Source organism: Ictidomys tridecemlineatus, chromosome 12 (genome assembly GCF_052094955.1).
Source record: "Ictidomys tridecemlineatus isolate mIctTri1 chromosome 12, mIctTri1.hap1, whole genome shotgun sequence".
Lineage (NCBI taxonomy): Eukaryota > Metazoa > Chordata > Mammalia > Rodentia > Sciuridae > Ictidomys > Ictidomys tridecemlineatus.
The window spans coordinates 86,441,307-86,468,607 of NC_135488.1; the positions used below are offsets into that span (position 1 = coordinate 86,441,307).

The 27,301-nt window shown below is 38.4% G+C and overlaps 1 protein-coding gene across 4 annotated transcripts in view; it reads right to left on the reverse strand.

The window, feature by feature from the left end:
- Positions 1 to 12,962, reverse strand: part of Ppm1b (protein phosphatase, Mg2+/Mn2+ dependent 1B) — an 80,321-nt gene extending 67,359 nt beyond the window's left edge. For 3 of the 4 annotated variants that reach the window (XM_005324515.5, XM_078029276.1, XM_078029275.1), the window contains exon 1: positions 12,545 to 12,962. The gene's annotated coding sequence lies outside the window, so the exon portion shown is untranslated. Of the gene's footprint in view, positions 1 to 3,954; positions 3,977 to 12,544 lie in introns of those variants that run through there. The other variant, XM_040271023.2, reaches the window with a different exon arrangement.
- Positions 12,963 to 27,301: the final 14,339 nt, after the last annotated feature.

Genomic DNA, 27,301 nt, shown 5'->3' on the forward strand with positions numbered 1-27,301 from the left:
TCCTAAAAGTTCAAGAAATTTTCCCATAAAAATGAGTGACAAAATCTATTACAGTCTACCACACACGCAGTGGTACACACCTATAATTCCAGATGTAATTCCAGAGATTTGGGAGGCTGAGGCAGGATCACAAATTTGAGGCCAACCTCAGCAACTCAGCAAGGCCCTAAACAACTTGGTGAGACCCTGTCTCAAAATAAAAAAATATATATATAAAAAGGGCTGGAGGATATAGCTCTGTGGCAAAGCATTCCTAGATTCAATCCCTAGTATTTAAAATAAAAATAAAAATAATAATAATAATAATAATAATAACACAATTCAATACAATCATAAGAAATTCTCTTTCTCATCTCCTCTACACACACACACACACACACACACACACACACACAATTCAGTTATTTATTTATTTTGGGACCAGGGGGAATGAACCCAGGGGCACCTTAACCACTAAGCCATGTCCTTATTTTATTTTGAGACAAGGTCCCATACTAAGTTGCTTGGGGCCTCACTAAGTTGCTGAGGCTGGTTTGAATTCATGATCCTTCTGCTTCAGCCTCCCAAACTGCTGGGATTACAGGCATGTGCAACTGTGTCTGGCTATAATCAATTATTTTTTAAAAAAGGGAGGGGACTTATAGCTCAGTGTTAGCACTTGACTAGAATCCACAAGGCCCTGGGTTTGATCACCAGCACTGGAAGAAAAAAAAAAAAAAGCAGTTAAAATATCCTAAAAGAGGAGGCTGGGATTGTGGATCAGTGATAGAGTGCTCTCCTACCATGCGTGAGGTACTGGGTTTGATCCTTAGCACCACATAAAAAAAATGTAAAATAAAGATATAGTGTCCATCTAAAAAAACTAAAAAATAAATATTTAAAATATATATATACACACACACTAAAATAAATGAAAAAAGTTATAAAAGAAAAACATCAAAATTAGAAAACTTTTAAAAAGTAGGCAATAAAGAAAAATTGAAGAGTGAAAAAACTTAGGAAAGAAAAATTTTTAAATGATTTCATAAACAAAGACAAAATAAGAGAATGCGAGAAATAGCAAATAAACTGATAATGTTTAATGAGAAAGAGAAAACACATGTTAAACATCAAAACAAGAGTCAGGTTAATTTATAGTTAATTTATAGAATGGGTAGAGAATGGGGAGGGGCGGGGAGGGCAGCAGAATACAACTAACACTAGGATTGCTGTATGTATACACATGAAAAAATGAGAATTCATACCCTATTTGAATCAAATGTATGATATGTCAAGATCATTGTATTGTCTTGAGCAACTAATAAAAAAAAAGAGTCAGGCATAGTAGCACACATGCCTATAATGGTAGCTATTTAGGAGGCTGGGACAGGAGGATTCAAAGTTCAAGGACAGCTCTCTCAAAATCAAATAAAAAGGACTGGGGTGTAACTCACTGGTAGAGCTTTTAGCTAGCATGCACAGGGACCTAGGTTCGATCCACAGTATTAAAAAAAAAAAGCAAAGCAAGGTAACAGAACAAATACTGAACACTACAAGAAAATGACCCTGAAGTAAACCAGAAACTATATATTAACAGACATATCATATATTGAGGAAAAACTCACCAAGAACAATACTAAGTAAATAATTGGACTTTATTTATTTACACATGTGGTACTGAACTACATTTCCTGATCTTTTTTTTTTTTTTAGATGTTGACAGACCTTTATTTTATTCATTTATTTATATGCTGTGCTGAGAATCGAACCCAGTGCCTCCTCACGCATGCTAGGCAAGCGCTCTACCACTGAGCCACAACCACAGCCCCCGATCTTTTTGTATATTTTTAAAATTTGAAGACAGGTTTTGCTCAGGATTGCTTTGAACTTGAAATCCTCCTGCCTCGTTCGCCCAAGTAGCTGTGATTAGAGGTGTGCACCACCAAACCCTGCTTTTCTACTTCTTTTAAAGTCCAATAATTTCATCAGGCACAGACTAGGTGGCCACACCTTTATCCCAGCTATTTGGGAGGTTGACACAGGTGATCTGAAAGTTCAAGGCCAGCCAGGGCAACCTAGTGAGATCCTGTCTCAAAGTAAAAAAATAAAAATAAAAAGAATTGTGGGTGTAACTCAATTGTAAAAGTACACTTGGGTTTAACCCCCAGCACAAAAAAAAGTAAAACAACAAAATATATTCATGAATGAGAAATTATCTGATGTTTAGAAAGATTATCCTATGAATAATAACATCTTGAACCGTTAAGATTTTCCAATCAGGCTCAACATTTTTAAATATTCTTTTTAAAAAAACTTCTTTTTTAATTTCTGAAATCCTTTCAACTTCTGAAATCAAATTAGGGGAGGGAAAAAACCTAACTAGGTTTTGTTTTTAGACAGGATCTCAATAAATTGCTGAGGGTCTTCCTAAGTGGCTGAGGTTGACCTCTAACTTGAGATCCTCCTATCTCAGGCTCTCAATTACAGATGTACACCAGCATCAAGCTCTTAACTAGGTTTTATCAAAACATTTAGGTCAGATTTTACACACCACACACACACACACACACACACACACACACACGGGTATGTGATTGCTTATATTTAAAATTCAGTAAAATCAGTGCATTTATCTGAATATTACCTTCTCTGATATATACTCCCTGTCAGAGACATAAAATGGGTTTCATCAACATTAGACAGTTTTACTTTCAGAAAAAGGTTCACTATGAAAATCTCAGATTGCTGGATGTGAACTAATCCATAAAGTTCCATTTTGCTGTCCAACTTCTCCCTATTTTTTGAAGATACCTTGGGGTTTGGTTTTGCTTTCTGAATGTTACACAGTCCATTTTATGTATATGATTTGAGTTCTCACAAATATACCTTGTGTAATCACCAAATATACAGAACATTTCCCTCACTCCTAAAGTCTATTCTTATACATCTGAAGTCAACCTCCCTATCCCTTCTAGATTAAGGGCAATCACTGTTCTGCTTACCAGTGGAGTTTTGCCTTTTCTAGAACTTCATGTAAAGGAAATCATAATTAAACATACTCCTTTATGCCTGATTTCTTTCACTTAACATAATGTTTGACATCCATCCATGTTGTGTTTATCATTAGGGTTTTTTTTAATTGCTTTCATGGCTTTTTAAAACTTTGGGGTCTAATAGATTTGGACAAAGCCTCAAGAAAGTAGTTTTAGGCCTACAGACCACATCAGCTACTAGCATATGTCTCTCTCTCTCTCTCTCCTATCTTTAAAAAAAAAAAAAAAAAAGTTTGAAAATAAGGCAAACAACAATGACAAACATCCGGAAAGAGAAATTTAAGTGACCAATAAGAGAATGTTACTGGCCCTCACAAGTAATAGGAAAATGCAAAGTTAGGTCAAAATGAAATACTATTTTCACCACTGACTGGTGAGGCAATGGGTGGGAGTGAGCAACTTAATGAGACACTGTCTCAAAAGAAAACAAAAAGGGCTGGGAAGCTCAGAATCAAGCACTCCTGGCTATAATTCTAGTATCAAAAACCAGGAAGGAGGGGGGTGGGGTTGTGGCTCAGTGGCAGAGTGCTTTGCCTAGCATGTGTGAGGTATTGGGTTCAATCCTCAGAACCACATATAAATACATAAATTAATTAATTAAATAAAAGTCCACTGCCAACTAAAAAAATTTTTTTTAAATAAATAAATAAAGGTCCATCAACATCTAAAAAAAAAAACCAAAACAAACCCAGGAAGGAGATGTAGCTCAGTAGTAGATGCTTGACTAGCATGAATAGGGCCCTGGAGTTGATTCCCTGTTCTGAAGAAGTACATGAAAGCTCAGGCTAAACTTAACCAATGGGTTGCATGTAGTTTGATGACTCCTGTCAAGACCCATTTGCAGAAAGAAATCAGTAATTCATTAAATCAAAGTCTGAAGGGGGAATGGATTCACATAGAAACAAAATATGCCTCAGATTACCTGGTAATCACAAGGGAAAATGTTCCTTCTCAATGGAGACATTCAGCAGTCACCACAAGTAAACCAATGATCAAAACTTAACAATGCTAACAGTGCCAAAGTCAGGTATTTTGTGCCTCCTGCAGCAATGGAATATGAAGCAGCACCACCTATGAAATATGCAGCCAAAAAGTTCAACATGAATTTAATAGTCATTACATTATCTTAACAGTTTACAGAAGACAAAGACTAAGTTTTCTTTCTTTCTTTTTTTTCTTTTTTCCAGTATTCAAAATTGAACCCAGGGTCTCATGCTCGCTACATAAAGGACTCTACCACTGAGCCATATCCCTGGCCCTACAGAGTAAGTTTTAAACAAAATCTCAAACAAACAAAATTCTTAATAGAGAACATTCTAAAAGATAATGTATCTCTACCAAAAGATTTTTTTTTAATTGGCTATTAAAATTTGGAAGAGACTCAACAAATAGAACTGGGACATAAGGCAGTGGTTTAATCCCCATTATCAAAATAAAGAAAACTTTACCAGTATCTGTTAAGATATTTCATTGCACATTCTTCATGAGACAATAACCCCTCTTAATATCTTTCAAGTCTACTCCTGAAGCTAATACTATCCAGCATTTTCCAAACTTTTTAGCCGGTCCACCTGACAACCAATTAAATATCACATTTATTTTTACCTTATTAGATCATTTTCATCTACCTTAAAAATCTGAGGTTAATGTTATTCCAGGTCACTCTCTAGAACCACTTATCTCTACTCCTTTGTATTCAAAATATGCTTTATACTTGACTTGGTCATTTGACCATGCATTATAAATTGGACAAAAACACAAAGACCCAACTATACAAATTCACCCTCAATAGGCTGATCATAAAATCTGAAAACATAGGTATTATTTTAATATATCCTATAATAAGACCAATAAACAATTTATTGTGTATCCATCTGTTTCCAAATTTGATGGCAACCCTGTACTTAAATAAAAATCAAGTAAGCAAAGCCAGAGGCAGAAAAGTCAACAGAAAGCAAAAGCTCAAGAGAACAAATAACCAGAACAAAAACATAACTCTATCTCTAAGAAAAAGATTCTAGATATATGGTAAGCAGAATTATGTAATCTAAATTATCTCTGATCTTCCAAATCTGTACTATCTTTACAAACTAGTTTATAAAACAAAAATCTAAAAAAGGAGAGACTATAACTGAAAATTTACATATTAAGCTACAAAATTTGTTTCATTTTTATATTTTTATTCAAACTTCTCCAGAATAGATGAACAGAAAAAAATAAACTTAGTTTTCGCAAGTGTAGAATCATCAAACACCAAAACTGTAATAAAATTTCAAAATTCTATTAACCAAATCAATTATATGGGGTTAGGGGAGTAGCTCAGTCTTACAGTACACATTTAGTATGCTGGAAGGTCTTGGTTCAATCTTCAGCACCAAAAATAAAAATAAAAAAGTGTAACTAGTAATCTGAAGGCTTATTGGGTACAAAAAATGAAAACTCTTAGATCATGACTAGAACTTATGTTAGTTTTTATATTGGAGCACTACAATGAATACAAAACAATTTGCTTTAAAATAAAAAAATCCAATTGATTCACCACAGCAATTGAATTACATAAAACTCTCACAAATGAAAGTAAAAGATTATCAAGAATTAAAACAAAGATCAGGGGGACACAGTGGTAGGCACTTGTAATCCTAGCAGTTCAGGAGGCTGAGGCAGGACTACTTCAAGTTCAAAGCCAGCCTCAGCAACTTAATGAGGTCCTAAGCAACTTAGAGAAACTCTGTTTCAAAGTAAAAAATAAAAAGGGCTGGGGATGTGGCTCAGGCGCCTCTGATTTCAATCTGAGTACCACCTTTAAAAAAAAAAAAAAAAAAAGGTCAAAGACTTCAGGCTTATTTAAGTGTGCAGTGTTAGTGTAAACTCAAAGAAACATCTTTACCAAACTGTAACATTCAGAAAGCTGAAACTAAGCATTAGCTTCAAAAATAAGTTCAGCAAGACTATCTCATGCAAAAACTTACAGGAAAATCAAAGTCATAACCTCGAGTAATATACCACAGCTCTAGAATTCAGAGAAGCAGTGAAAAATAGACAATCTGAGCACAGTAAACCAAGAAACAAATTGATTCTATCAACCATCTTTTATCAGAATTGACAACTGGAGAACAAAAGTAGCAGTCACAAGTCAGTAGCAGTATTACCAGATACTATTGGTCAATCACTAATCTCAGTTATTTTCAGAAACAACAAGATCTTTTCAAACACAAATATATTTTACATCCCAGGCCATTACTTATTTTGGTTTTGAGCTTGAACTCAGGGCCTCACACTCTCTACCACTGAGCTACACCCCAGCCCTCCTCACCAAGTTATTTAAACCAGATCTACTGTAAATTCTTTACACCCTTCTCCCATTATCCCACCTTTTCTCTCATGCTCATTTCCAGAAATTCATCTATCAAGGATTGGATAGAGGATGTGAGGGTCAATTGGCTGCAACATCTGTCACCCCACTGATTGCCAGGGTTGATTTGGCTCTCTGGGTGGGTGTCCCCTTCCTCCCTCACAGCTCCATGTGAGTCCCTCCTGAAGCCGCACATTCAGTGGAAGAGGACAACCTTCCTTGATAGAGGAAGAAATGTTCTTAAGGGTATGGGAGTAGCTGCTGGAACCCCCCCCCCCCCCAACAAACCAACAGAAAAACGTGAAGCCTCCAAATGCCTCATGCCTGCTTTTCTCTATTTTGGCTCCCTTTTAATGTGAAATAAATATCTTTCTTTAAATATATTAGTATTTTACCCTTTCTTCCTAACATATTCTAGATTTTTCTTTGTGCCCCCACCTCACCCCCTGCCCAGTTTCAGAAAAATTCCTCTTCCTTTTCTTTTGTTAAAAGGAGTAAAGTTCAGCAAGGTGTGGCAGGGCATACCTGAGTCCCAGTTACTGGGGAGGAATCACAGCTTTAAATGTAGTGTAGAAAAGATACATTCCAAAGCGTACCTACTACCACTCAACCAGTCACAAAGGGAACTCAGCTGTAATGTAAACTGGGGAAGTGTTGGTAACCAAAATTTAAGGTCTTTGAGGATAGTACTTTGTCTCTTTTGTTCAGATTTCAGCCTGAAATGGTGCCTTGCATACCAAAGACAGACAGTGAATGCAACAGTAAGGGGAGTTGGGGGATAAATACTATTAGACTGTTCTGAATTTCTCACATCTCAGTAGGTTGAAGCTTGGAGTAAATAAGAGTTACAAAAAACCTCCCAAATCTAAACTTGATCTATATATTCTATCATTTTGAGTTGTTTTGAATTAAACTATTTCCTCTTTTGAGTGAACTACAAAGAGCCACTTGTGTTTAAGAGATAATACCAGTTCTTTACCTCAGAGGTGAATGCTTTAGTCAGAAAAGAGGGGGAAAACACTGCCCAGATAAGCACCCATGAATAATACAGACACTCCTAGATTCTCCTACTCATAAGAACCCACTCCCCCTTCCCCTGGTACTAGGGATTGAACCCAGCCTCACTCTACCACTGAGCTACACCCTCAGCCCTTTCTATTTTAAAATAAGGTCTCACTAAATTGCCCAGGGTGACCTTGAACTTGCAACCCTCCTGCCTCATCCTCCAAAGGAGCTAGGATTACAGGTGTGTAGCACTTCACCTGGCATGAGTACATCTATTAAGAACATCTGCAGGGCGCAGTGATACATGCCTATAATCCCAGTGACTTGGGAGGCTAAAATAGGAAGATTGCCAGTCTCCGCAATTTAGCTAGGCCCTACGTAACATTGGGAGACCTTGTCTCCAAATAAAAAATAAAAAGGCTGGGGATGTCGCTCAGTGGTTAAGCACCTCTGGATTCAATCACCCATATTAAAAAAAAAAAAAATCTATTAACCACCCTTTTCAAGTGTCTGAAATGGTCCTGATATCTCCATTAAGAAAATAAGGCAATTAGTTTTAAAAACCAATGACAATACTCTTAAACTTAAAAAGTGCTTTGAAATCTGTCAGACCCTTAATTAATCTACATATCCTTTGCCAAACCTGCTTCATCTCAGGTATGTACCACCTATCAAACAGAACTGATATACTTTTTTATTTTATACCACAAATTTGATTTTACCTGATAACCTAGCCACATTTTAATAGTCTTCCATGAAAGAAAAAGTTTTCCTTATTTCTATCATACAATGTACCTTTCAAACTATTCTGAAATGGACACTCTACACAGACAAAAATGACATAATCCTAAGACAAATGTTATTCTCCCTAAATAGCACTAAAATTGGTCCCTTCTCTATAAGTTCCTTATAATCAATAGATAGCTTCCAATGTTCTCTCCTCTAAACATATTCGGCAGGATCTTCTTTTATTACAAAGATGCAAAACTAAGTTTCCAAGTAGTGGTATTTCTCAACTTCAAAATTTAAAATTTTTAAGAATTAAGGTGTCAATAAATATAATCTTGATATTTCAATACACTCCAAAAGAAAACTTTGAACCCATTTTATTTTTAGCAAGTTAATATTAACTATTTGACATGTTGGGGCTGAGGATGTAGCTCAGCAGTAAAGCACATGGGGGCAAGGCCAAGAGCTGGATCCCCAGCAACACAATACAAAAGTATTAAATGTTGATCTAATATAGGAACTAACACACTAAAATACTACAGGTGATTTAGCTACTAAGTTCTTGAAGTTATATAAGTTATCACAAGGAATATATTAGAAAAAGTATATACCATGCCAAGCAATAACAAGGTATTGCAGATGTGATCCCACACTAGATGTAGTAAAAGAAAATCATTTATTTGAGAATTCTTCTGTATCATCATTTAGAAGCAAAGTGTTTATTTATGTCTATCGATAATTAAACTGAAAGGAAAAAATAAAGTGCCCCAAGAGGTGAGAGAGATAATTCAGTGGTAAAGCACATGAAGAGGCAGGCCCTGGGTTCAATCCCCAGTACCAAAAAAAAAAAGGGCTGTGGCTGTAGCTCAGTTGTAGAACACTTGTTCAATATGCAAATGGTCCTAGGTTTGATCACCAAAACGAAAAAATGAGAAAATAAATCTTTTTTTTTTTGAGAGGAGAGAGAGAGAGAGAGAGAGAGAGAGAGAGAGAGAGAGAGAATTTTTTTTGTAATATTTTTTTTTTTTTAGTTCTCGGCGGACACAACATCTTTGTTTGTATGTGGTGCTGAGGATCGAACCGGGCGGCACGCATGCCAGGCGAGCGCGCTACCGGCTTGAGCCACATCCCCAGCCCAGAGAAAATAAATCTTTAGTCTGAAAAAGAAGTAGTGTGTGCGTGTGTGTTTGTGTGTAGTATATAGATTACACTTTTAGAAAATGTCATAACATTATCAAGAAATTAATAAAGGGGGCTCCGGATGTGGCTCAAGCGGTAGCGCGCTCGCCTGGCATGCGTGCAGCCCAGGTTCAATCCTTAGCACCACATACAAACAAAGATGTTGTGTACACCGAAAACTAAAAAATAAATATTAAAATTCTCTTTCTCTCTCTTTAAAAAAAAAAGAAAGAAAGAAAGAAATTAATAAAGGAAGCCAGGCACAATAAAGCACACCTGAATCTCAACTACTTGGGAGGCTAAGGCAAGGAGGATTACAAGTTCAAGGCCAGCCTGGGCAGTTTAAGGAAACCAGTCTAGAAATAAAATAAAAAGGGCTGGGGTCATAGTTCAGTGGTAGAGCACCTGCCTAGCATGTGTGAAGCTTGGGTTCCATTTTCTGTACTGAAAAAATCTTTTTCTTTTTTTTTTTTTTGGCCTCCAATTCCTTTTTGCAAGTCTGTGCCTGGTACTGGAGATCAAACTCACAGCCCCATGCATGCTTGGGAAAGGCTCTAGCACTGAACTACACCTTAGTCATTTTTTATTTTGAGACAAGGTCTCACTAAGTTTCCCATACTGGCTTTGAACTTGTAATCCATAGGTGTGATCAGAGGTGTGCACCACCATGCTAGACAGAAAAGAAAAATTTTTATTACCCTGATACAATCAGTTGTTTTTCAACTAGTTTTCCTTAAAATCAGTGAATTATGAAAGGTATACTTTACAGAAAATGTAAAATATTATGTGCTGTATTTTAAGAAGGTAATTTTTTTCCACTTTATTATGAAGGGAATTTGATGAAGGAGTGGTGTTAGAATATTATTTTACTACTTTCCTTGTTAAATAATACTTTTAAATAAATACATCTAATATACAAATATCCATAAAATACAGATTATATGTATAACTAACACCAATTAGGGTGGGAAAAAAGTATCATTCACTCCCAGTATCTTTTATTAACATGTTTAGGGCTGGGGATGGGAGTTCAGTGGTACAAAGACTACCCAGAATGTGTGAAGCCCTGGGTTTAATGCTCAGCTCTGAAGAAAAAAAAAAAAATGTTTACCAACCCATATACAAGGGCATGTTTGCAATCTTCCATATCGGCTCAGCCAGTTTTTAATAAATTTCCATAATCACCAAGTAATACCATGGAAATTCTGTTCTTTGAAGACTTCGGAGAAAATGTCAATCAGCATCACAGTCTAATTCAAAAGACTCCGTAAAAAAATGTACCTTATAGGAAAATGTTGTAACTTTCAATAAGAGGCACTTTTTCTGATCTTACAACTTTTCGATCAACATTCTTAGAAGCACAGCTATTTAGACACTACACCATTCCTTCAGATGATGTAATCTTAAGGGATGTAGTAATTTTAATAAGTGGCTTACTAACATCAGTATTTACTGACATGACTATCAGACAAACTGACAAAACTTTCTCACCTATTTCTAGTGTCTTTGTAGAAATCAGAAACCCAGTATAAGAATATAGATGCTGAAAGGGCTGCTGGTCAATTCTAAGAGAATATTCACCACATTGACAAATCCAAAGGATAATGTACAAGAAAATGGAGAAATATTAATGGGTATAGCACAAATAAAAAGATACTACTTCATGCTAACACAATGTAAGAATTACTGCAGAAACAGTTATAAGACTTTCTGGGTGCAAAAGAAAAAACGGAAGTGGGGGAAAAAAGACAAGGCAGTGAGAAAAAGAAGCTTAAAACAAAAATTATTCCTTTAAAGAAAAATCTATCCTAAATATTAAATTTTAAAAGTTCTGCTATAACAACATACTGTCCATTTGGGAGGCCAACCAAAACATTTTTTTAAAAATTATCATGTTACTATTACTTCAACTTTATGTGTGTGCATATTTATGTATATGTATATGAATATGAATATATATGCCTATACACTTGGAAAAGCCTATTATAATAACTATTTAGAAATGCTCTATTTAAAAGTAGGCCAACAATAGGAACTATGCTATTGCACAATAGAAAAAGTAAATGAAATAATATCTATTAACATTCAGTGTTGATGGCATGTTTCTCCCATCTCCTAGAACATACTGTGACTTACAGTGTCTTTCCTGAACAATTTACCATTTCTCCATCCATGCAGTAGCTCAAATAAAGAGAGTTCCTGTGTTAATCCCACAATAAACCTCAGTAATTCTCACATCACAGTAGTTGTATGCGTTTGTTAACAGAAAAAGAATGTTTTTCCCAAAATAGCTACATAACACTATGACTACTCAAATTCCTAAATAATCCTTTTACAAAACTCCTGCCAACTTTATTTTGATACATTAAACATGTGGAGCCTATTTTAAAAGCTCTTTAACTATGACTTTATCAAAACAGCTTCCTAGTTGTTCATGTCTTTCTTTTTTTAATTTCCAAGTTGTTTCAGAAGGGCTTGAATACTGACGAATTTGGGCTGCTATCAAATGCTTAAGAAGTATTTTTGCCAAATATGATGGGCAAACGTCCTAGATCTGCTAAAACTGACATTAGAGGTCATGCAACTTAAAAAAAAGGAAGAAAGAAAAAAACTACTTTCCAACATTCACTAAGCCCTTCATTTAAAAAATTATTTTCGTGCTATTTTTCACACTCTACGCTTAATGATACAATCCTTTTCTTAAGGAAGTTAGACTTAGTATTAAAAAAAAAACTGTTCTACCATATAAAGCTGGTCAGTCTACTCTTAATGAGCCTTCGGTTGATTCGGGGTACTGACAATAGCAATTTCAATTAAGAACTCCACTGTTAAAAATGATTTAGGGAGGAAGTGAAGCAGAGCGCAGAGCAGGGCAAAAGCTTAAGAGGAAACAAATAGGGAAAGGTAGTGTTTTCAAATAAGGCATGCACTAAGAAGGGAAGAGCCACAGTCCCGGGGAGCCCCAGTGCGCTCGAGAGAGATGCTAGTAGACAGAAGCACAGAAGGGAAAGCAACTGACTTCCAGGCGTTGGAGCAAACTCTTCCCTCACCGCACCTCTTCCAGCCTCAGCCACGAGCGGAGGCGGCGGCCGGGGAAGGGGCCTACCCAGAAGCCCGGCCTGGCGTTCCGCTCCCCAACCTCCGCGGCGGAGGCCTCGGCCGAAGCCTGGCGGAACCCTAAAACGGTCCGGATGCCTCGGCTGTACAGCCGATCCTTTCCCCTCCGACGGGCGCCCAGCGGCCTTACCTGGGGCGAGGGAGGCGAGGTCTAGGGCGTCTCTCAGAGCCCCCGCTGCACTCAGCCCAGGCTTCCACCGGAGGCGCGACCCTGCCTCAGCCGCCGCTTTGCCCTCGGGTCTCGGCCACCGCCTCCGCTGCCTCAGGGGCTGTTTACACCGCCCGGCCCCTCACGCCGCCGCCACCACCTTCTCTCCACCCTACAGCCGCTGCCGATTCGGCCGCCGCCACCTCCTCCGCCGCAGCCTCGTCTCTCTGGAGCATCTTCCAGCCACCGAACCCTGAGAAACAGAGACTCCAGCCGCGCCGGCAGGAAACTCCCCCACAACTGTAAGGGGGACCAGGCGGTCAGAACACCGGCGGCTTTTCCGCCATTGAGCAGCAGCCGCTGGGCTCCTTCTGCAACCCCCTCCCGCACCCCGTCTTTCCCCGCCCCTTGTCGAGCCCCGCCCCCACATCCCACCCATTGGGACGCCGCGCGTCCTTTTGCGGTTCCCTATTTGCTGGTACGCCTGTCAATCTCTTTTCTCCCTCCCAGCTCGGCTCCCCTGGTGCCTTCGTACTTACTTTTCCCCGCCCATCCGACCCCGCCTCTGAGTTCCTAATTTCCCATTGGGCATCAGTGACCACCTTCAATTGGCAAGGTCAACTATCCGTCAAACACCTCCTACTGAGTGAGACCCAACCCTTCATTACCATTTACTTCATTGAGCCCCGCCTCTGCAGGGCACTACCTCCCGGACGTCAGGGACCAGCCCTGCAACCAACCATAAGTAGAGACCTCCGTCAGTCAAATTACTCCCACCTGTGCTCCGCCTCGCAGAGCCCGAGCCCAGCGATTCCCTTGTCTTATTGGTCCAAATGGTGGTGTGAACCCTCTGTCATTGGCTTTCTCTACGTGTCCGTCACTGAACCAATTTCCAAATCCGTCACACCGGCTCTTTTTAAATGAACGCGCAAAAAGCGGGGAAGTATCCGAAAAGCGACTGGCTAGTCTTCAAAAACGGTCAAACCCAGAAAATTTGTGCTGATCCTTCCCGTTCAACGAGGACCGTACTCCCTTATTGTTGACCCGCTAAGCCTTGCGTAAAACAAGCGCCATAAAGGAACCAACGGGCTGTCCAGTTATAGGTGTGGAGGCCTAGTCCCACCCGGGATTGCAGGGGATTGGCTACTGATTGGCTAGCAAAGTCCCCCCTACGCACTCATTGGAGAAAATACACGCCTCTCTCTGGCGTAGAGACGCGAAGGGATAGCGCGGACAAGGACAAGAAGCGGGCCGGGGAGAGGCGGTTGTTTTGCTTTAGCCAAGGGTGGGGCGCACGCGGGAGTAGGAACCTGGGCGTACAGGACTCTGGGGAGGTGTGGCTGGGAGGGGAAAGGCCCGGATGTTCCCTAACAATGAAATCATCACGGGCCAATCAGAGCCGCTGAGCTGGGATACCTGCCTGACCTGTCTCCGCTAGGGGAGAGAGTGGGCGAGAAATTCGGGTTCCCGGAAAGGCGGGAAAGCGAGTTTAGAAAATGGAACAAGTTCTCCCTTCAGGAGAGTTCTGTGCTGTTGGGGATCATTCTTACTCTTTCTTTGCCCCCAGTGCCGGGCATTCCGCCTTTGGCTTTTCCGTGTTTTGTTTTTCAGTCGGTATTGTATTTTAAAACTCCCGGCCTAAGCTCTGACATTCACTCGTTCATTCTACAGTTAATGCTATTTGCCAATCGCTGTAATAGAAACAGCCATAAACTAAAATTCCCTTTTCCCATTTCTACAAGTTGGAGGAGGGGGCAGCATAAAGAAGAGGACATATGCTCATTTAAATCTCACCTTTCTTTTGTCCTCTTTATCGTCAGTATAGAATCATCCAGCTCTCAGAAAGTATTATTTAATGACTTATAATATATTTCCTTAAATCGTATTCCTTTACTTGACACATCTTTTTTAAAGGGAAGGGAGTCTGGGATCTCGGCTTCCAAACCTGTAGATCTGTGTTGTGAGAATCTAGGCACCAAAACAGTTATCTTGCCCCGGATTTCTTCTGTTTTCTCCTGGTTAACCACAAAACTAATTTAAAGTCCAATCACTAAGTTGGGCTGATGCATCTCATTAAATTTTCAATCACTTTTTTAAAAGTACTGAATACTGTTCTAGATACTAAGAATACAACAGACACCAAAACATTGTTAGGTTAACTTTGTTGTATGCTTTATTTGAAATTAAGACAGTACACTATCAAAGAAAACCCAAGACTTACAACTTTAAAAGGGAAACTGATATATATCATCATAAATATTCATGTGTCATATACATTGTGTACCATCATAATGAGCTTTGCAACTAACTAGCTTTGTGACCTGAGCTAGTAACTAAGTTCTCTGAGCCCTGGATTGTTCTGTAAAATGGGAATCATAAACATCTTTCTCTAGAGCCAGATTAAGAGCTTTAGATGCTTATAGTAAGCAAAGCACTACCCAGATATAATCTAAAATTGAAATAATACTAAATGTAGAAAAAGGTTCTGATTTTTCCCATATTGGCTACAGTACAGCTGTTTTTAAAATAAGACACCAGAGATTAACTACTTTCCCCAACCACTTTTGCTGGTCCCAAGACCTTACCTGACCACAGGAAATCCAGTGCTACCAACTCCACACAATTAATTCAAAAATTTAATGGAATATAATGCACAATAGTACCTAATACAAGGAAGAGGAATTCTATTTTCATTCTTGTTATTTATGTGAAAAATATTATACTGGTGCTGTGTGAGACAAAAATCATACTCCAATTCTAGAACCTCCAATTCTAGACGGGGCTTCTCAAAATCAAGGAATGATTCAGAAGACTGAGGAACCTCCTAATAGTCTGCATAGGGTAGGCCACAGAGCGAGATGAAGAAAGATGGAAGGGCAGCTGGATATTGGTAGGGACAAGAGATATTCAATACATGTTTGAATTTTAAGCCTATAGAATTGGTCTTTTCTGTATTTAAAAAAGTCAAATTTTAACAGCAAAGGAGACAAATGTTTACAAGGAAACCTTAAATCAATAGTTCTCAAAATATTGTCTGGGGACCTCTGAGGTTCCAGAAGCTCAAAACCTAATAATAATACTAAAATAATATTTGACTGTTTCACTCTCACTCTCTCACAAGTACAGTGTGGAATGCAGCTAACACATTAGTGAAACATAAGGAATGCAAAAGCAGATATGAGAATCCAAGTGTCCATAACTGTTATGCTAAATATCAAGGAGATTTGCAAAAACTGAAAACAATGTATTTTTTCTCACCATTTATTCTTTAAATATTTGTATTGTGATAGTAGGAGCAAATGTGACTCCATTTTGTTTTATGACTTCATCCTGTAAAACAACCCTGCCAAGTAGAAGGGTCATGACTGGAGCAAGATATTCTTTTCCTTTTGCTATAGAAACCTTTAAGAACACGGAACTACCTAATGGGGTATTGTTTCTGTAACTAGGGTAATGGGGCTCTGTTTCTGTAACTGGAGTGACTGGGCTGTGATTGGTTAGGCTTCCCTCCGCTTGACTGCACTGTCCCGCTTCTGTAACCTGGCTTGCTTGCATTGGCTAGACCCCCGAAAATCCCTTTTGCGGTTTTCAGGCTTATAAGGAGTGCCCTTACAATTGTTCGGGGCTGTTCAGGGGAACAGCTTTATGTTCTGGTCAGCCGCCACCTGTGTGCTTCAATAAAGGCTTGATTCGATTATACATGAGTGGTCTGGAAGTCAGTTTATAAAACCCTGTAACAGTATGTTTCACCAAAAAAAAAAAAAAAAAAAAAGTGTTTACGTGGACCCTCATAGATTTATTATTGTTATTATCATGAACTAATAAGTATTTCTTAATACAATAAATATTTATAAATATAATCCACATAAACAAAATCTCCATGACTTCTTCAGTAAAGTGTAAGATGTGAAAGGAGGTCTGGGGTATTTGTAGCTTAGTGATAGAGCACTTGCCTAGCACACATGAGGCCCTGAGTCATCTCCAGTAGCAAAGAGATTCAGATAGCAAACTGAGAACTTTTCAAAATTATACATCACACAAGACTAACTCCAAAGGTAAGCAAGTTTTTTGGTCAGTTTAACAAGGCAGAAAGAGAGGTGGCAGGTGGGAAAGAATTTCCTATAGGTATGATGCCTTCCTTTCCTATCCCTAATCTGTTTTCTTCCTCTTTACCTCATTTTAATTTCTTTTTCTGATTTCCTCTCCTTGCCCTCCTTGAATTCCTGTAAGTACTTTATTGTTCCATTCCTAGAAACTTTATCCTATGCTACATCTTATTTATTTATTTATTTATTTATTTATTTATTTATTTATTTATTTATTTATTTATTTATGCAGGGCTTGAGATCCAACCCAGAGCCTTTAGAATGCTAGGCAAGTGCTTTACCCCTGAGCTATACCCTCAGCCCCATCATATATTAAATTAGTAGGTAATTTTATTGCCCCAAGCTTCTTTGATTGACACATATGAGCACACATGCATACACACACCTGAACATACACATGTGCACTGAGATTCAGAGTTCAAGGAGATCTATGAAATGGACTCAGGGGTTTGAGAAATTGGATGGTAAAGAAAATTGCATATTTATTTTTATTAACCTTTAATTGTCATTTAGCCTTTCTTTCAATTATCAATATAGTCAACAAATCATATCAGCACTAGCAGTACCTGTGACATTATTGCCAAGAGAAGTTACTGATATTTTCATATTATGTCAGAGTTGTTACAGATCTTTAGAACTATCACTTAAACTTATCACTATTTTGAAATTATGGGATTTATTAGATCCACCACTAGATCTTGTTACTTAAGGCATTAATAAAGAAGCATATATAGTACTGTATCACAAGCTTGTTTGCTTAATGGTTTGATAACTATTTAAATAGACAGTAATTGGTTTCCTTTGTAATTTTATGATTTTATTTTATGTATTTAAAAGCATAATTCTGTGCTGGGCATGGTGGTGTATGGTACCCAATAAATGCTCAAAATGTATTTAGTGAATTTCATTTGGAGGATTTCAAGCAGTCTGTTGAATGTTTTCCCTTTCCTCTGTGCCACCACCGAAGGCTGGGCCTGCCTCCCAACCCCACTTCCTCCTAAGACAGGAAGTTGATCAATTTATTACCATCCTCATGCAATCCACACCCAGGGAGCCCAAAACTTCTGCCCTGGAGCCAGATATTCCTATGTGTTTTTACAAGTGAGTGTCATGCACATGAGATGATTGAGATTATGATTACAACACCATGGGTGGTATCAGAAAAACTATTCACATGGGCCCAACTCTAAATGCTGCAAACTACAAAATGTTTAAATATCCTTGGCAGTGGAAAACTCTAACAACAGCCATTTATGTAAATAATCTAACATTTGTGCCCAAGTTTATTTACATTATTCACTCACTTTGTTATGTGCCATTTCCCTTTTACAATAAACTACACATTTCAGCCAAGTCTTCATCCTTTGCTTCTTAGCACTGCCACTTGCTCTTGCAATATGATGGTTTGCTCAAGCTTCAAAAACCTAAAAGAAACATTTTATTATTTTTCCCTTATTTTCCTTCCACATATGCAAGCACTCTTTTCCTGTTTACTTGTCTGAAAGCTCTTTTTCTTCTGCCATTGAAGCTGGGCTTGAGCACTCATCTTAAGAATCTAAGCACCCTTCAAGAATGGAGCAGACATCAAGGAGATGAACACAGAAGAAAAATCACAGTTTGATTATTTCTAAAAACAAGCATACAGGAAAGTGGTTGTAAGAAAAGTAACAAATGAAAAATTTATGGTGAAAGGGAAATGCAGGACTTGAGTGCTATTAGTTTAAAAGGGTTTCATTATTAGGTGCACATTCAATGTCCTTTAGATAATGCCTAAGTTTTCTGGCAAATACTGGAGATTCAGCAGTTAGATCACTGGTCTGGAGGCAGGAATCTTCTTAGGCTCTGGTCATTGGAAAACCGGAGATTACGTTGAAAAATTCAGGCTTTGAGGCCAAGCAGAAATGGTGATGGGGACAGAAACCTGAGAAACCAGCAGATCAGCCAAATAATACCAGTAGCAGAAAGGCTGAAAAAGGTAGGGGATGTAGCTCAGTGACAGAGGGCTTGCCTAGCATGCACAAAAACCTGGGTTCATGTTAGAGTCTGTAAACAAGTCAGGATGGCGCCTGGCATTTTGCCAGGGGAATATTAGAGTCTGTAAACAAGTCTGGATGGCACCTGGCAAAATGCCAGAGGGAGTGGTTTGTGAAGTAAGGCCAGCGAGCCATTAAGTGTGGAGATTTCTTATTGGTTGACTGACGTATCTAGTTTATGCTAATTAAGATAAGCTGTGTGGAATGTATAAATACCGTTCCTGTCCTACAATAAACGGCTCCCACTCCTGCTGTATCGATCTACACAAGTTGTTCCTCACCCCGGGGTTATTCTGCTGCATCCGGACTTTGGCAAGTTCAGTCCCCAGAACCAGCCCTCCACACACACACACACACACACACACACACACACCCTACTGCTATAGTGAACTGTTAATTAAATGCACTTAGAAAGAAAGAAAGGCTAGAAAATGAGTCAATGAGAGGGAGCTGCTTGGGCTTCTCACATCCTCCCTGTCTGAAACCAGCACTTGTCAAAGTATGGGAGTGGATTCAAACTTTACATAAGAATTAAGTTTCAAGGCTACATAGAGGTTAGAGACCAAAGAGAGTGAGCTCCTGGATAGTGAGAGTTTCTAAAGGCTCCAGGGTTGGTTTTTGTTTTTGTTTTGTTTCAAACATTTTTTTTGGGGGGGGGGGTGCAGAGAGGAGAGTGTCTTGCTATGTTGCCCAGGCTGGACTCAAATTCCTGGACTCAAATGGTCCTCCTGCCTCAACGTCCCAAGTAGATGGAACCACAGGCTTGCACTACTACATCCAGCTCAAATTTTAATTAGGAAAAGTTTCAAATACTCAAAAAATGAAATTATGTAAGAAACCCATCACAGACCTTAAACAATTCTCAACCTTTTTTTTTTTTTTTTGGAACAAATATTTAGTGATGCTTGTAGCTATGACAGCCATCTTGTCACCATGAAGAGATAAACTCAAGGACAAAGACCAAGTTACTATTCGTGATTGAGGGAAAGTGTGGAAAGGACCATAATGATTGATGATGGTTCAATCAACACTCACCAATTTTTTTTCTTTTTCTTTGCGGTAATAGGAAGTGAACCCAGAGGATAGCCAAGCACTCCACCACTCTACCCCAGGCCCTTTTATTTTTTTATTTTGAGACAGGGACTCTCTAAATGTCTTGAACTTCCGAGGCTCCCTCAGGCTTTCCAGCAGCTGGGATTACAGGCATGTGCCACTGCTCTTTAGGTTCCACTTTTAGCCCTCTGATTTCTAAGTCATCTTTCTTTTTTCTTTTTTTTTTTTCTAAGTCATCTTTCTTGGAAATGTGCTCTCCCTACTCATGATTCCAACTACTGCCTCAGTCCATCTGTGGCTCATGCATGCAGCACCAGACCCATCTTCTTGGTGCATCCTCAGCTGCTTCCTGAATTTGTCCATCTTAATATTCCATGGCATTTCATTCTATAGCAGACATCATTAGTTACCTCCTTGGAAGCTTCTCTACTTTTAGTTTGTGTCTTATTATAGAACATCAGTTAAATCAAGGTTTTTTGTTTTTTTTTACTGAAAATTGAACCCAAAGGCGCTTAACCACTGAGCCACATCCCCAGCCCTTTTTAATATCTTATTTAGAGACAGGATCTTGCTGAAGTTGCTCAGGGCCTCACTAAGTTGTTGGGACTGGTTTTGAATTCCAGATCCTCCTGCCTCAGCCTCTGAGCCTCTAGGATTACAGGTGTGCATCACCGTGACTGGCTATAAATCTAGATATGGAAGGGCATATGCTTTGGGGTAAACTGAGCTGCTCCCTAGTCCCAGAGATAATCTTGATTAGCCTAATCTATCCCTGATCATTTCATCCCCCTTTTGGATGATTGTTTTGGGAATATGCAGGTGATGCAAATCAGACTAATGACACTTGATAGGAAATATGCTGCAAGTGAAGGATTCTGACAAAATTTCCTTGCTCTTATAAAAAAGGAACAGGTAAAAGGTTTGTACTCTTGAAACCAGATTCCTGAAGTGGCATGTCAGTTATGCCACTTACTAGTCAGTGACTCTGCTCAAGTTACCTAAATTCTCTGTACCTCAGTTTCCTCATCTGTAAAATGGGGATAATTTAATCAATTTATAGGATTGCTACAAGGTCCAAAGAGATTAACATATGTAAAATGCTTAAAATAGTGTTTGGTATAACAAAAGTGCTATGCAAGTGCTGGGATTGTGGCTCAGTGGTAGAGCGGGTGCCTAGCACATGTGAGGCCCTGAGTTCGATCCTCAGCATCATATAAAAATAAATAAAAATTTAAAAAAGGTATTGTGTCCAACTATAACTTTCAAAAAGTGCTATGCAAGTTTTTAGCTGTCAATATTACTATTGTGTAAAGATGTGATGATTGTAGCTATGGCAGCCATCTAGTGACCTCAAAGAGATGAGCTTTGAGGACAAAGACAAAGTTACTATTCATAACAGAGTGGAAATATGGAAAAGACCTTAATCACATGTTATCAAGCTGTTGATTTAAACAACTCAGGAACTGCCCTCCTCCTGAATTTCCCATTAAGTGAAATAATAATTTTCTTCTGTGCAGATGGACATGATACCTTTATTTATTTATTTATTTTTATGTGATGCTGAGGATCGAACTCAGTGCCTCACAGGCAAGCGCTCTACCACTGAGCCACAAACCCAGCCCCAGATTTTGTGTCTCTTTGGTTGAATTTTCAATTTCTTGCAACCCCAAAAGCATCCAAATTGAAACACATGACCCAAACCAAAGTTCTTCTCCTCAAAGGTTACTCAAGTTTATTGCCTCTGTCAAGACATTGCAATGTCCCTATTTAGCCTCCTCTATATTTCCTTTCTCTAGTCAGTTTTACCAATGTTTCCTTCTAAAATTTACTTCCTATTAATAAAATTACCACTGGTGGCTAAACAAAAACAGTGTAGTCAATACCCTGAAATTGTCCACATGAGACACGAGGGGTTCATATAACTTGAAAATATTGATCATGGCCACCTCTTCTTCTTTCACAGAGCCTAGCACATAGTGAGCATTCAGAACAAATTTGTTAAATGAATGGATGGATGGAAGGATGAGGCATTTTCCAAATGATTTTTCAGAGAAAAACTTTTCAGAGAAAGAAATCTTCTTCTACCATGTAGTTGTTCTATTTGATGAACCATTGAACCGTTTATTCAGGACTTTTCAGAACCTTCAGTATGCTTCTGTGTGTTAAGAATCAGGGGGCTGGGTATGTACCTCACTGGTAGAGTGCTTGCCTGGCATACATTAAGGGTTCAATTCCCAGCACCACCACCAAAAAAAAAAATCAGAGGACTCGGGGTGAGCACTTGATTAGTATGGGTGAGGCCCTGGGTTCAGTCTTCTGCATTAAAGCAGGGAGGGGACTCTGGTATTCAATGCCACACAAGTTTAATTGACAAGAGGGGAACTTACTCTCTACTCATCTCTGTAGAGGATGAGTATCCTACTCCAGAGGATAGCTGGAGAAACACTAAAGCAATGTATCTTTAAATGAGCGTGATGCCATTACTTAACAAATGAAATTATACTTGAACAGAAATCACCTTAGTTGGAATTTCTTTAAAACATAGGGGCAGTGTTCTGAAACTTGTTCTATCTTTCCTTCCTTTCTATAGGACTGTGGCATGACAATGATTGTACATGATGATACAGGATATAACATTTCATAATTGTGCCAGGGCCTCTGTAAGTATCTCAGAAATCCCACACTCATTTGCCTATAGAGGCCAGGAAGTGAATCGGTGAAATAAATGAATATTAAAAAAAAAAAATTCAAGAGACAGGGTGTGCATGTGCGTGTAGCTCAGTGATAGATTGTGTGCTTAGCATGCCTGGGGGAGGTGGCTAACTAGTATTCCATTGTGTGTATCTATATCCTCTTATATACCATTGAGCTATACTCCTTATCTCCTCCAATATTTGGAAAGGGGAGGGGTAGTCTGGGAATTGAACCAGGGGCACTTTACCACTGAGCTGCATCCCTACCTAGCCCTTTTTATTTTTTGAGACAGAGTCTCACTAAATACCTGAGGGCCTCCCTAAATTGCTGAAGCTGTCTTCAAATTTGCAATCCTCCTGCTTCAGCATCCCAAGTGGTTGAATTACAGGCATAGATCACTGCCACTGAGCCCAATTACTTTTTTTGTTTGTTTTTTTAAGCAGGGGTACACCCATGAGTTTAGCTCAGTTGTAGAATGCTTATCTAATGTACTTTGAGGCTGTGGATTTGATTCCCAGCTCTGCAAATTAAATAAATAATCATAAAGAAACAGAAAATTGCAGAACCAAGTTTTTGTTTCGTTTTGCGGTAACTGGGGGTTAAACCCAGGTTCTTATACATACTAGGTGAACATTCTACCACCGAGCTACATCCCCAGACTTTTTTTTTTTTTTTTTTTTCAGGATGGGTCTTGCTAAATTGCCCAGGCTGGACTTGAACTTGCAATCCTCCTGCCTCAGTCTCCAGAAAAGCTGGGATTAAAGGCATGTGCCACTATGCCTGACTGTAGAAGCAGTTTTAATGGCGTAATTAAATAGCTCTATTGGAAAGACGTTTTTCAGTTTGCCTTTTCACCCAGAAAGAAGTTCTTGTTCTGAGATTCTATGAGATATTGAAATTCAGCCTAATCATAAGATGATATGATTCCAAATAAAATCCTCACTGAAGAGTAGAAAGAGAAATTAGAATTTATAGGATAATAAGTGGGTCCCAGAGCTCACTACTTACAATTCCCCAGGCAAGTTATTTGGCTGCAATGAGGCTATTTTCTGCTACATTGTAGAGAGACCATACATACTTTGTGGAGTAAGTAGGATAACTTGGAAACAGTCATATATGAATGCCTTACATAAAGTAGAAAACTAATAAATGCTGGTTTCTTTACCCTAGGTCCCAATTTTCTTTTGTCTAGGAAAAACTGGTAAACGCTCCAAATTTGATGCTTTCTTTGAATATTTTGTTGTTTTTTTAGTCAATTATGAAACATGATAAAATCCACACTGCTGTTCCACATTACTTTTTATCTCGCTTTGCTTTGAAGTTGTGTTTTAAAAGTAGTTTCTGTGTATTTTTCAGTTTGAGTGTATTATGTTAAAATGACTTCAGAAAAGCACTTCTAAAAATAATTTAGGGGCTGGGGGGCTCATAGCTCAGTGGTAGAATCTAGCATGTGTGAAGCATGTGTGAACCCCTGGGTTCAATCCCTAGCAACCTTCAAAAAAAAAAAAAAAAGCCAGGTGCAGAGATACACACCTGTAATCCCAGAGATTTAAAAGGCTGAGGCAGGAGGATTGCAAATTTAATGCCAGTCTCAGCAACTTGTCTAGGACCTAAACAACTTAGCAAAACCTGTCTCAAAATAAAAATAAAATTAAAAGGGCTGGGGATGTGGCTCAAGTGGTAGCATGCGTGGCGTGCGGCCCGGGTTCGATCCTCAGCACCACATATAAACAAAGATGTTGTGTCCACCAAAAAAAAAAAACCCTAAAAAATAAATTAAAAAAAAAAGGGGGGGGCTGGGGATGTGGCTCAGTGGTTAAGCACCCTTGGTTTTAATCCTCAGTACCAAAAAAAAAAAAAAAAAGAGTTTAATTAACTCAATCTAAATATTTCAGGTTTTCTGTGATTATATTTCTGCCGGTATTCATTTTTTTTAATGGGAATTGAACCCAGGACCTTGTGCATACAAAGCACATTTAGTATTAAGTCTTTAAAATATGGTATTTAAAAAAGAATAAAAGTATGGTCAGTTCTAACAGAACTGCTTTTTTTTCCCCCCCCTGTGGTGCTGAGGATCAAGCCTATGGCTTCACATTGCTTTATCCCTAAGCTACATCCCCAGCCTTAATGAAACTACTTTTAAAAATTAAAGAGATGCACTTTGGACAAGCTGTACTGTCTTGCTCATTCTCTTGTTAATGAATAAATAACTCTTTGATGTGTATTAATTCTAAAAAGAAATTAAAGAGATAAATATACATAACATTCTAATTTTCTGAAAAATAATTAAAAGCTAATTGATTATCTCTGAAGTGAAAAGATCAAATAAGACACTAAAGATTAAAAGAAAATTATCCTTTCCAGAACATCATTTTAAAAAGCATGCAAAATGGATTAGATGGGTTGTGAAAATTCTCTACTTAGATTTCTCTTTTATTCATCACTAAACTTTAAGGTTAAATTTGACACAGTAAATAACTACAGAGTGTGTGTGTGTGGAGGGGATAGCTGTCTTTTAAAGTAGACTTTTCATTGTATTATTTTGTTACACAATTGCTTATCAGTAATAAAATAATTTTCAAATTATAACATCCAAGTCATATATCCACAAAGCATAGTCATTTTGGTGATTTTTGTTAGCACTAAATTCATATATTCTGTGGCAAGATAACACTAAATAAAGGTCATTCTTCATAATTACATAGGTCAATTCTTGAATTATAATAACTTCATAATAATAAGTCATAAAAAAGTATGGATTTATTTTGTTTCTTCCTCCTAGCTATAGTTTTGTGTGTTTTAGAAGATTATATTCAATTACACTAATAGTTTTCTTTTGCTGTAACTTTATAGCATTGTTTTTATTTATTTAGAATAAGGTGATTATATCATAAAGTTAAGCACTTTTGTGAATTTCAATTGCTTTGCAAATATGCGTGTTCGTCCATGTTTGCACAAGTGTATTATTAATCACCATTATGCAGGGAGAATGTAGAATACCCAACATGAGATATTAGACATGATTATTAATGTTTGTTTCAAAATACTTTAAGTAGAACAAGTAGCTGATTGGCTCCAGGGAATCCGAATTCCCCGATATCAAGCTGACCTCAGTGAAAGCAGACTGCACTGAAAATGCTATTAGATTATAGAGAATAACTTCAATTAAAGAAGTGTGCTTTTATTATTTCCCAACATTACAACAGAACTCAATACCAACTAGAATCGTAATCAGAAATAAGAGAACCATTTTGAAGCAAACTGCCTACTAATTAGGAACCCAAATCTTTTTCTCCAGATTGCTGGATTGCTCAATGAGGAATCCCCTTTCTCTGGTGAAAGGGCCCTTTGCAGCCTCAAGGAGGTTGCTCTCTCTTTCCCAAACTACAGTGTGATTTCTGTGCTAAGCAATTTAACGCTTAATTTTACACTGTTTTATGCTAACATCTACTTGTTTTAGGCATATTATGTATTCTCTACTCAACTAGATTGTAATCCTAGAGGTTAGAATTGTATGTCATAGTTCCTTATTTCTTTTCTGCTAAACATTGTAAGCACTGTCAGTTCTTGTTGCTTATTTACAACAAAGTTCAAAAAAAGCAACTGATTTTGCACAACTGTGGTCAGAACTCAAAGCAAATGACTTCGTGTCTATATGGAGTAGAAAGGACTCTCAGTGGGCACTGCTGTTTTGAAGTTTGTTCTGATCATCAGGTCACAGTGAACATAAATCTACTTAAGCAGGTTTAGCTAATTAGGCATCTATAATAGGCAAACAGGAGGATTTCATGGAATCCAAATACAGTTGGTGATTAAGACTGCGTGGGAATGAAACTGGGAATTGGAAAGTCAGAAACTTTTTCTAAAAGCTGTCATGGTCTCTCTTTTCTCCATTTCTCTGTTCAGCTGCTTCTATCTCATTGTGCAGATGTAGGGAAGTTTCTCTTGTCTGTGTGAAGCTACTCTAGCATCACCCTTCCATGGCCTAGGACCCCACAGGTACTTGACCCAGCCTTCACATCCCATTTCCAAATTTCTGGCAGAAGAAACATGATAGAACTCTAATGGACTAGGTATTGATCCCTGGCCCCCCAATCAGCTGTCACCTGGCCATCAAGGATCATGTGGTTTGACATAGATTCTGAACACAATTGTGTGAACAACTCTCAAAGAAAAGAAACAGAAGGCAAAAGCAACTTGATTGGTGCAATGATGCAGTTAAAAATCTATAGGAAGGGCTGGGGATATGTCTCAGTAGTAGAGTACTTGCCTTGCATGAAGCCCTGGGTTCCATCCCCAGCACCATCACAAAAAAAAAAAAAAAAAAAAAAAAAACACCTATAGAAATAAACCAGGTGAGGTATCATATCCCCTGAAGTCCCTACTCTGGAGGCTGAGGCAGGAGAATGGCTTAAGCCTAGGAGTTCAAGGTCAACCTGGGCAACAAAGACCCATTTAAAACAACAACAACAACAAACCAAAACAAAACAGCAAACAAGTAAAAACAATGATATTTAAATCTAGAAAAATTTAATACAAGCTTATATGAATGTTTTCTCAACTCAGAAACCACTTTCTCTAAGAAATTTGCTGCTTACCGAGTGGGATGTGCCTCCAACAGACATTGGTAATAAATGACAATGTTCTTCTGAACATTTTTCAGGGCCAGGGTGGTCATTCTTCCCAAGTGAGGCCAAACTGGGAAATTTGATTTTAGGCCAAGAAAATGCCCAGCAGGCTGGACTGGTCTTTAGAGAGAAAAGACTGTCAAAACTCAGAACTGTCTCAGGGCCAGGTTCCCCATGCTGTGCCCAGGGAAGGAGAGAGAGCCAATCTGTTGTGAGAGAAGAATG